Here is a 10,621-nt window from a genome sequence, read left to right as displayed (position 1 = left end):
GATTTTGCTTTCACTTAGTTGGGCAAGTGTTTCTCATGGTCATGACATGATCCACAAATATTTTATGCAACTTTAGCGAACATTAACAGTCCATAGATACATCTAATAAACAACAAGACTAGACAACAAAGACACAAATAACAATCCGAACAACTGATTTACCACAAATGATGCCGTATTTTCTATACAAGTGTGTTGTTCACGCGAGAGCTTAGCTTATCTGAAGACTGTTTTATTTGCACATGCAAGATGAACATTTTACCGCATATATCTACAAGTGTGCGTGTGTTTTTCATGTCTACACGTGAGTATTTTTCTTGAATTTAATTTGGTGCCACAAGATTTTCTTTTCCTTTACCAAGTGTAGGCGTCACACGATGATGTTACGAAATAAGTAGAATATGACATATAATACACAATTGGGACAACACTTTATTCAATTTAAGAGAACATAAACATCTTCAACTGATACTTCAGGCGAACAACTTAACTGTAGGGAATAACAAAGAAACAACCAACAATCTGAAAAGAAATGGTTTAGCATGACTGAATGTTGTCGTGCCACACGACACTCTCTAGTGAAGTTGCGGACACGTATTATGGTATCACTATATTGATATCCATTCATGATCCACCCATCCTTTCATTTTATTATAATCGACATCATACATTCATGACGCAAAGCCCTGCAAAGAGAAATGGAATAAATACAGCGATGGTTAGCAACTATAGTTCGCCACCACAGAGTATCATGAGGACATGCTTCACATTCGCCAACTCTCAAAGGATTAGTCTGTTTGTAAATGTTACCTCTAAGATCTTTAGTCATACTTGCCCTGGACGTGGTATTTGCACATACTCTTCTGAGCACAGTTGATCAGAATGTCTGCCGAATCAATGCCTAGAAAAAAAGGACAGTGAATAATACAAGTTCTATTGGTTACCACAATCGAAACTAAAATATTTATAACTCAAGACAAGCCATAAGATGTCGTCATACCTGAAAGATAAGCTCCGTGGACATAGCCATTGTAGTGCTCGCTGGTGTGCTCCCCGGTGAAGTAAACCCTGCCGACTGGTGCCTATATATATGTCACATGGGGAAACCACATAAGGTGCAATCGCAAAAGTGTCACACGAGCAATTCTGGAGCACGATATTATTGGCAGGCACGCCGCACCCTGAGCTGGTCGTATTCGTAGCGGTTGACGCCAATGGGCCAGTTGGAGAAGGTACCCTTGTAAAACCTGTCAGACCACCATCGTGGCACGAGGATGTCCGTCGCGTCGGGGACATCCTCACCGGGGAACATGCTCCTCAGCACCTCCATGATCTCCGCCTTGGTCTGGTTGTCTGACTGTTGCTCGATCCGCCTCGACTCCTTGTCGGTGACGGTGACCAAGAGGACATTGGCGTCTGGGTACTGCGCCTCAAACTCCTGAATAATGCAACAATTCCATTAAGACTTTAAGTTGCAAGGAATGTATTGGAGATCAATATACATGTTCAGTACAAATGATTATTAGTATGAACTACCTGCCATACTCCATAGTAGCCTCTCCTGCTGCTCACGTAGAGGAAGAACTCTCTGCCTTTGCCTTCGGGCCAGAACTTCTTGGGGAACTTGACAAAGATCTTGGTGTACACAGCCATGTCAAATTGGTAGATCGACAGAACCTTCCATGTCTTATGTACATACATATTCAGTACACATGGAAAATCAAGGTCAGAATATGGGTGCAGCTAACCAAAGCAATGGACCAGTCAATCAAGCAGGACAGAAGAAACTGACAGGAAGTAGTGGCTTAAATTTTATGAGATCTGATTGCAAGACCCCCAAGCTCGTTGAGACCATGACATAGTCTAACGAAAAATGGCTATTGAAGATTTGTTCGGAATATGTACACCTTGTTGAGCTGCAGACGGGGGTCGACGATGTCACCGGACTTGTCAGCGAGCTGCCTTGAGGTACTGGCCAGCGAGGTGGTACACGACGGCCTCATAGCCGCGCTGGTCGGCGACGAAGTACACATCGTCGCCGAAGTCGCTGAAGGTGGCGAGAGGGATGGTATTTTGCAGGCTGGTTACGCGCGGCGGTTCGGCGAACTCGTAGTCGTACTTGAAGTAGTCCAGGATCATGTCCACTGCCGCCGACGGCCCGTTGGGAAGGCTGACACACATACGGATATGGATGATTATCAAGGGGCGCGTCTATGTCTCGCTTTGTGCAAGACACTAGACCGCGTCGTCTGCACCGGGTGGTGGTCAGCACTAACTACATGGTCATGTCACGCTGACATTGCACGCATGTTTTTTCTTTTGTTCATAGTTAAAATCTTACTAAAAATACATATGTTATGAAAACATATTTTTTTATTTATCTTAAAGTGTTCATTGCACATTAGAAAAATGTAAATACAATGTAAAACAATTGTTCAGTCAACTTTAGGAAAATATTTTGACTATTCAAAAAAAAAAGTTCACGCATTTAAAAATGCACATTATATTTTAAAAATGTTATACAATGTAAATAAATGTTCATGTAATTGAAAAAAGTATTTCGTACCATTCACAAAAATGTAGTATGTTACATTAAGAAAGCTGTTCACACGTTCAAACAAATATTTTGTGACATTGCAGGGACATACTGGTCGTTGAGGCGTTGCATGGCGAGGATTGACATTATAGCTGGCCAAACGGGCCGGGCCAAACAGGCCAGCCCGCGAGCACGCCGACACGGCCCGCCATGGGCCAGGCACGGCACGGGCTGAACGGGCCGTGCCCGGCACGCGGCACGTCTTGGGCTGTGCCTGGGCCTGGAGCCTGGGCAAGCGGGCCGGCACGGCACGGCCCGTTTAATTTTTTTATATAATTTTCAGAATTTTTTTACATATGTATACCTAAAATATAGCCCAATAGGCCAAAAACCAGCCCAACAGGTTGAAAAATGTGCAGCCCAGCGTGCTAAACAGGCCATCGGGCCGGCCCGTTTACTATTCAGGCCGTGCCTGGGCCAAAGAGCAGTGCCCGTGGGTCGGCACGGCACGGCCCGGCTATTAAACGTGCCACGGCGGATTAGCACAGGCCATGCTGTGCCGTGCCGGGCCGGCCCGTTTGGCCAGGTCTGATTGACATGTCATCCTGGCCGCCCTCTTCCACCTTGTCCGACAGGTTAATTCTCTTCTGCACGTACGCTTTTTTGTAGACACCACCTCTGTGAAGTTTGTACATGGTAACATCACAAATTAAATATGAAAATTGTCAACTACATAAATATAGTAATTATTTCTACAGCATTTAGATAAGAGCATCTCCAGCAGCTCGTGGAAACCATTGTGTATATGCAATATAGACAGAAAAGAAGGGAAAACGGGGTTCCAGCAGCTTGTGTAAAGGCTATCACTCGACGTCGTCCATGCGTGGACGATGTGGAGAGCGAGGGAACTATTGAAAATGAAAATGTAGTGTCTTGTCCCCGGTGTCCATGTAGGGGCACGTAGTTTCTTTTCCATCTCGTCAATCTTTAAGATGGTAAGTAAGTACTGTGCATACTTATGCATTTTGTAACCTAAAGCATTACTGTACATATACATCATTCTTTTAAGTTGCTTTTGCTCCATCTCTATAAGATTTCTGTTTTTTTTTTCAAATCTCCCAAATCAACAGGGCCTAGTGCCGTTATATTTTTTTTGGGCCAGTCTGTAATTTCTTTCTTTTTTGCCTGTCTGTAATTCTTTCATTCTGAAAGGATGCAAACAACGGCAACTCAAACATGTACTATACTTCATTAATTAGTTATGCTTGCGTTTTGGTGGTACAGAAATTCATTTGACAGGCGTATATACTTCTCCTTGTAGACGTTGCTGGCGAGGTGGTCGAAGTCGGAGCGGAAGTTGGTGAGCTTGAGCGTGGAGTTGACGATGGGCCAGATAGGGTTCATCTCGCCGCCGTCGACGCCCTCCACCCAGTTGGCACCCATCTCCACGCTGATGCCGCCAAAGTCCCGTTTGTGCATCCTCCCGCCGACGTGGTCCGTCGCCTCCAGGATGACCAGGTCCGTTATCCCGGCCTCCGACAGCCGCTTCCCTGCCGAGATCCCTGCAACAACGTAGAACATTACGTCCATGTACTGGCTAGCTAGTTATGTGAATGGAATATCCGGTATATATGGTAGTATATGTACGTGTGTGCAGATCATGTACCTGACATGCCGGCGCCGACGATGATGACCTTGGGGCCGGCGGCGGTGGCGAGTGAGGCATGGTGTGCTATGGTTAGTACTGCTAGCACGAGAGCGGCAGTGGCTCTGGTGAGCGTCATGTCACTCTCCTAAGTGGATTGGCCGGATGAAGACGCTGGGCAGTGGGCACACAGCTATATGCCTGTTTATATACTACTAGTCCAGTCGGAGCACTTGTCTTAGACGCGCATACGGACACGCCATGTGATGTATCCTGCGGCGGCACATAATTTCTGTACGAGTTGAGGCTCTCTTTTTCGCAATGAAACCATCTTTTATATTGCTAGGGATCGGATTTTCAAAAAAGGGAATTTTCATTCTACTACGGATCAATGAAATCCATGTCTATAACTACCTTATCTGCGTCTATTCAGAATGGCCAATGGAGATGTACGACATAAGTGTTGTCTCATGGTAGATGATACTAGCTCCACGCGTTGCTGCCGAAATTTAAACATGAGAATGCAAACTAAAAATCCATATGATTTATTGCATTTAATTATTATATAAGTAGCAGTTTCCATGCATGTCGTGAAAAATAGAAGTAGCGACGTTCGTGGGGTGGCATACATATGTGGTGAGGTGGACTATGTGCATACTGAAAAAAGAATATAACTAGCATTTCTCATGCATGTTGAGAGAAACAAAAGTAGTGATATCAGAGATTTAGTATACTATCTTGATGATATACCCCGCGCATTGTGCCAGGAATTGGTTGCAATATATTTTCATGAAATTTGATATTTAGATCATGAATATTTGGATAAATAAAAGAAAAACTAAAACTATATATGATTTAGTGTATTTAATTATTAAGTAAACATTTTCTCATGCATGTTGGCATGTTGAGATAAGAATTTTTCATGAATTAATGCATGCATGATGAGGTCACATATGTGTATGTTGAGAGAAATATGTTAGAGGGGGCTAGCTATTTAGATATACTCCCTCCGTTCCTAAATATTTGTCTTTTTAAAGATTTCAAATGGACTACCACATACAGATGTATATGGACATATTTTAGAGTGTAGATTCACTCATTTTGCTTCGTATGTAGTAACTTGTTGAAATCCCTAGAAAGACAAAAATATTTAGGAACGGAGGGAGTAGAAGATTTGGATCGGCGTGGACACACATCCATGCATGCATTCCGTTTCAGCTGTACGTAGATACTCCCTCCATTACATAATGTAGTGCATGAAGTTTTTCTAGAAAGTCCAATTTTAGAAAGCTTGACCAAGTTTTAGAACAAAATATTTAGGCCTAGAATACTAAACATATACATTATGAAAATATGCCGTGTGATGTATCTAATGATATATTTGGTATTCTTGATGTAAATAGTTTTATTTATAAACTCGGTCAAAGTTTAACATTTTGAAAAAAATCTATATGCAGTACATTGTGGGTCGGAGGGAGCATCATATATTGATTTTGAACCGAACATCCAAATAATAATTTCAGAGACTTTAGACAGACTCACACGACAGGGCCCACCTCAGCTACTCCCTACATTTCAATGAATAAGGTGGGCACGCTTTTTAAAATCCAATTTTGACCATAAATTTGACTAATAATATACATTTTTGTGATATAAAAATTATGCCATCGAAAAACTCTTTTTAAATACGAATTCTACGGTGTGAATTTTTTTTTTGCGGGAACTACGGTGTGATTTTTTTTATCATATACAATCCACATTTAGTTGGTCTAATTTATGGTCAAAGTTGAAACATAAAATGCGTGTGTGCCTTATTTATGGCAATGGAGGGAATATGATTGATAGGATGAGCTCTTCTCTCTCTTTTCCCCTCTCGTTTTTCAAAAAATTGAGCATCCACAACCACAATGCCAGCCAGCTTTTTCGCCGTTTAGTATTGCTGCAGACCACACATGCGTTAATAGTGTATCATCCACGGGATATATAGTAAGGCAAGAAGAATTAGTTAATTTATAAGCGAACCCATCCAGACACGGTCATGCGTATACAGAGTGCGTAAGTGCGTTGATTGGCAATTTGACATAGTAAACAAAGCATCCACAATATATTATTATGCAATCTAAGATTATAACTATGCTGTGTGTAACCAAGACTGCGCATGCATGTGCGCACAATCGCTAGCCAGATTCACCTAGCTGGCTAATCAAAACGTTGTGATCGATCTCAATAGTGGTGCTTATTAGCAGTACAAAAGAACTGTTGAAAGCACAGCACAACCACCAAGTATATACTCCCTCCGTTTTTATTTAGTCCGCGTATTTAGCTTTGGTCAAAGTCAAGTTTTGTAAACTTTGATAAAGTTTATAAATGAAAATATTAACATATACAATAACAAATCAAGACCATTAGATTCATTATTGAATGTACTTTGACATCATATAGATTTGCGGTAAAATGTTCATATTTTTTTCTATGAACTTGGTTAAACTTTACGAAGTTTGACTTCAGTCAAACCTAATATGCAGAGTAAATAAAAACGGTGGGAGTACTTTCTTTTCGTGCTTACTTCAGCTAGGTAGCTAGAATATACTCCCTCTATAGAGTAATATAAGATCATTTAGGTCACTAAGTAGTGATCTAAAATATCTTATATTAGTTTACAGAGGGAGTACAATGCATGCATGATGAGCAATGATATATTATTTATTTATCGTATGAAAAAAAGGAAGTCCAAATGGAATGAGATAGCTCCTTGAGAAATTGTTGACCCGATCAAAATTGGACGACCCAATTCCATATTCAAGACCTCAATTAATTTTGAGGCCATAAAAATTAGTGAAAATAGTGTACTAAAAGAATTGAATGAGAGAGCTTCTTGAGAAATTGTTAACCCGGTCAAAATCGGATGATCCAATTCCAAATTGAAGATCTCACTTGATTGTGAGGCCTTATAAATTAGGGAGTATAATGTATTAAAAGAGTTGAATGGGAGAGCTCTTTGAGAAATTTTTGACCCAGTCACAATCGGATGACCCAATTTTAAATTGAAGACCTCAAAGAGTTAAATGGAAGATCTCACTCAATTGATCTATGCATATTTTATCCATTTCAACAGCAGAAGATTGATTTTTCAAATATTGGTGACTGATGATATGCTAGAATACGTTTCTTTAGTGGCTGCAGATGAATACAACTCTATCTCTATTCTCACAATTTATCTTTCTTATACTAAACAATGAGAAGAAGGACGGGGAAAAGATGTTAAGTGGATCGCTTGATATTTCTTCAACTTGAATAGGTCCTTCACCTGATTTTTGTTTTGTTTTAGGCTGTGTGACTAATTTAGTACAGTTGCATAACTCCTTTATATATACACGCTGGAAGTACAATTTCAATAATTCTTTGAAAATTAGTTATAAATTCTAATATGAACATATTGGAATAACTGAAGTTAAAGTTGCGGACAATGGGCCCCATTTGGATTTTAGCTCGAATTCGCTGCTGCATGTGATGCATGAGTCGGTTTTTTTTTTCTCAGTCAAACGGTCCCGCTTGGCAAATTTATGTATAAAGTAAAGATATATGTATTTCTTGGGCAATATGTTCTTGTATGAAGTAGATGGATATAACATAAAGCATGAATATCCACACCAGTGTTAACCATGGTTAGCACTAGAGCACTCCCGCCACACTCTTGCAACATGTGGTTAAGTTCACATGGCTTCAGTTTTGGTTACATGATGAGGTCATTTCTTTCTCTCTTTTTGAGAACTTTTTTTTGAGAATATCTTTCTCTCTTTTGAGAACTTTGAGTTTTTCTTTACATTTATTTCAGTTTAAGCATAGCTAAATGATGTATTTTTCAATGCTTTGCGCAATCTGTGCATGTCCAAGGTTATACAGGGTGGAGCCTGATAGTTCAATCATATTTACTATGAAAAGCTCAGTCTTAATGTATGTATTGGTTGCATGTTTGTTGGCAGAGATAAAGAGAATAATGAACTTATCTTGATTGAATTTACTTTCAGCATTCGCAGTATTGTCTACCAATACAACATTTATAAAAACGAGATAGTATTTGTCCCTGAATAGAGTACAATTCGGTTGTCTCTTAGTATTTATGAGTTCTAAATCACTCTTTTTAGATACTTTGCAATGGAATGTTTAAAAAGTATATCTATTGTTCTTTCATGGTAGTTAGGTGGCAATGTAAAGCATGCTGGTGAATTTTCAGCCTAATTAATATATCATGTTGATGATATGCAAAAGAACAAGACAGAAAGAAGTTATTTTAGACTAATGAAGTTTTTGTTGCAAGTACATAATTTATAGTTTTGTATGTGCAACAAATGTCCAAGTTTTCATATATGTTCATACCTTAATTTTTTTTTACAACTATATGTTCATACCTTAATAGTATTCTCACTTTTATTTCGTTATTCTCTCATGATGGCAGGGCTCGGCAACGCATGTTATTCCTTCCATGTGTGCTACTACCAAATTTTCAAACACAAGTTTTTTATGTAGTTGTAAATTTTATGTGCTTATTACATGCTAATAAATTCTGACCTCATCTTCTGTTTTTCTAGTAGGGAGTGATTTTTGTCACAGTACAATCCCATTGATTGTATCTAAACATATATTAAATGGCACCACAGGGATTTAGATTTCCTCCCCAGATGTAGATGTGCTTAGAATGAAAGTTATGTCAGATTAGAACACTTATGCAACAATATAGCTATTGCCAGATGTTTGCATAAGGTGGATGGCACAGTTAGGTCAGGGCAAAGCCGCGTCATACTCTCGCAATTACTAGTGGTATAAATAAATTTTTACACAAAGCTGGAATAGCTCAGTTGGCTAGAGCGTGTGGCTGTTAACCACAAGGTCGGAGGTTCGAGCCCTCCTTCTAGCGCATTATTTTATTTTCAGCTCTTTGTTATTATTATTGTGAATTTCCACAATTTCTCTCTTTTATATTTTTTGTAAATTCACACCATTGCTATTTTCGTTTTTGTAAATTGTTCATTGTCTTCTTTCTAGATTCCTAACATTGGTTGCTCTTCCTGTATTCATCCGAGTCTTCCTTTCTTTTCGTTATCAACAGTAACATTGCATGCTTGGGCATGGATCAGGGGTCTATTAGCCTAGCTAGTAATCTAGTAGTATCCTTGATCAAAGCATGTGTTTCGGTGGCCTGCACGTCTGTCTCTTGCGGTCTTTGCAGCGGATTCAGCACGCACGGCTAGCTTACCAGACTAGTACTGCAGCGGCGGCTGGACTAGGAGCATGCACCATGGAAGCTTTGGACAGTACCATGGAGTATGATGAGTGACTCCGGTATGATGAGGCACTGAAAGGCCATGGAGCGTGCGTGCGCCCGCGCGTGCATATGCAATTAGTTAGCCGCTTCCAATCCATGTCCAAATGTGTCCGTCCATCGGATTGAAAATGGCACCATGCAAGCTAGCTGGCTAGAAAGTGCAACGGCTGTCTAATCTACCTACCTTGAGCATGTTCCGTCATGCAAAAAATGGTTTCCACATAACTTACTGACCTGACAGGCACGTCCGGTCGCCGCATTCGGAAAATAGGTGTCGAGACGACGACTAGAGACGGTGTCGTGTCTACCCTTTGGGCGCCGAGAGTGTGTTCTCCCTCTGCTCTCTGTCAAGTAAGATGACCAGCTGAGCATTATTAGTTTAGCGACGATAACAAGATTAGTTCTTTATTCCCCCAGCCAAATAAAGCCGCCGCGGTCTCCGTTTTGCGAGTAAATGACACTAGCTAGAGGTCACAAAACTTGTGCAGTGAGTGCACTTTTGAAAGTCAGAATATCAGATCACACAACTCAAGTTTTGGGTCCATATGGATCATAACTTAAGTTCGGTTGCATATAGATCACAACCGAAAAACTAGAACGCCCGCCACGGCATTGATCCGTGGCCAGGTCGTCATGATTCGCCGTTTGCTACATGGAGGGAAGGTGTCAAAAAGTGGGTTGCTACCTCTTAAGCACTGCGTTGGTTTTCCCTTGAAGAGGAAAGGGTGATGCAGTAAAGCAGCGTAATTATTTCCCTCAGTTTTTGAGAACTAAGGTATCAATCCAGTAGGAGGCCACGCACGAGTCCCTCGCACCTACACAAACAAACAAGAACCTCGCAACCAACGCGATAAAGGGGTTGTCAATCCCTTCACTGTCACTTACAAGAGTGAGATCTGATAGAGATAATAGGATAATATTTTTGGTATTTTTGTGATAAAGATGCAAAGTAAATAAAACAACATAAAGGGCGACATAAATAGCAAAGTATTGGAAGATTAATATGATGGAAAATAGACCCGGGGGCCATAGGTTTCACTAGTGGCTTCTCTCAAGATAGCATAAGTATTACGGTGGGTGAACAAATTACTGTCGAGCAATTGATAGAATTAAGCAT

General features: G+C 40.5%; 1 non-coding gene and 1 pseudogene across 1 annotated transcript; one reads left to right on the top strand and one right to left on the bottom strand.

The window, feature by feature from the left end:
• Positions 1-402: 402 nt before the first annotated feature.
• On the bottom strand, positions 403-4,934 carry LOC109747405 (polyamine oxidase 1-like; annotated as a pseudogene).
• Positions 4,935-9,022: 4,088 nt separating this feature from the next.
• TRNAN-GUU (transfer RNA asparagine (anticodon GUU)) lies at positions 9,023-9,096 on the top strand. Its single transcript has one exon. It is a non-coding gene; the product is annotated as a tRNA-Asn (tRNA).
• Positions 9,097-10,621: the final 1,525 nt, after the last annotated feature.

This window comes from Aegilops tauschii, chromosome 4 (genome assembly GCF_002575655.3).
Source record: "Aegilops tauschii subsp. strangulata cultivar AL8/78 chromosome 4, Aet v6.0, whole genome shotgun sequence".
Taxonomy (NCBI): Eukaryota; Viridiplantae; Streptophyta; class Magnoliopsida; order Poales; family Poaceae; genus Aegilops; species Aegilops tauschii.
This window is presented reverse-complemented; position numbering and strand designations above follow the sequence as displayed.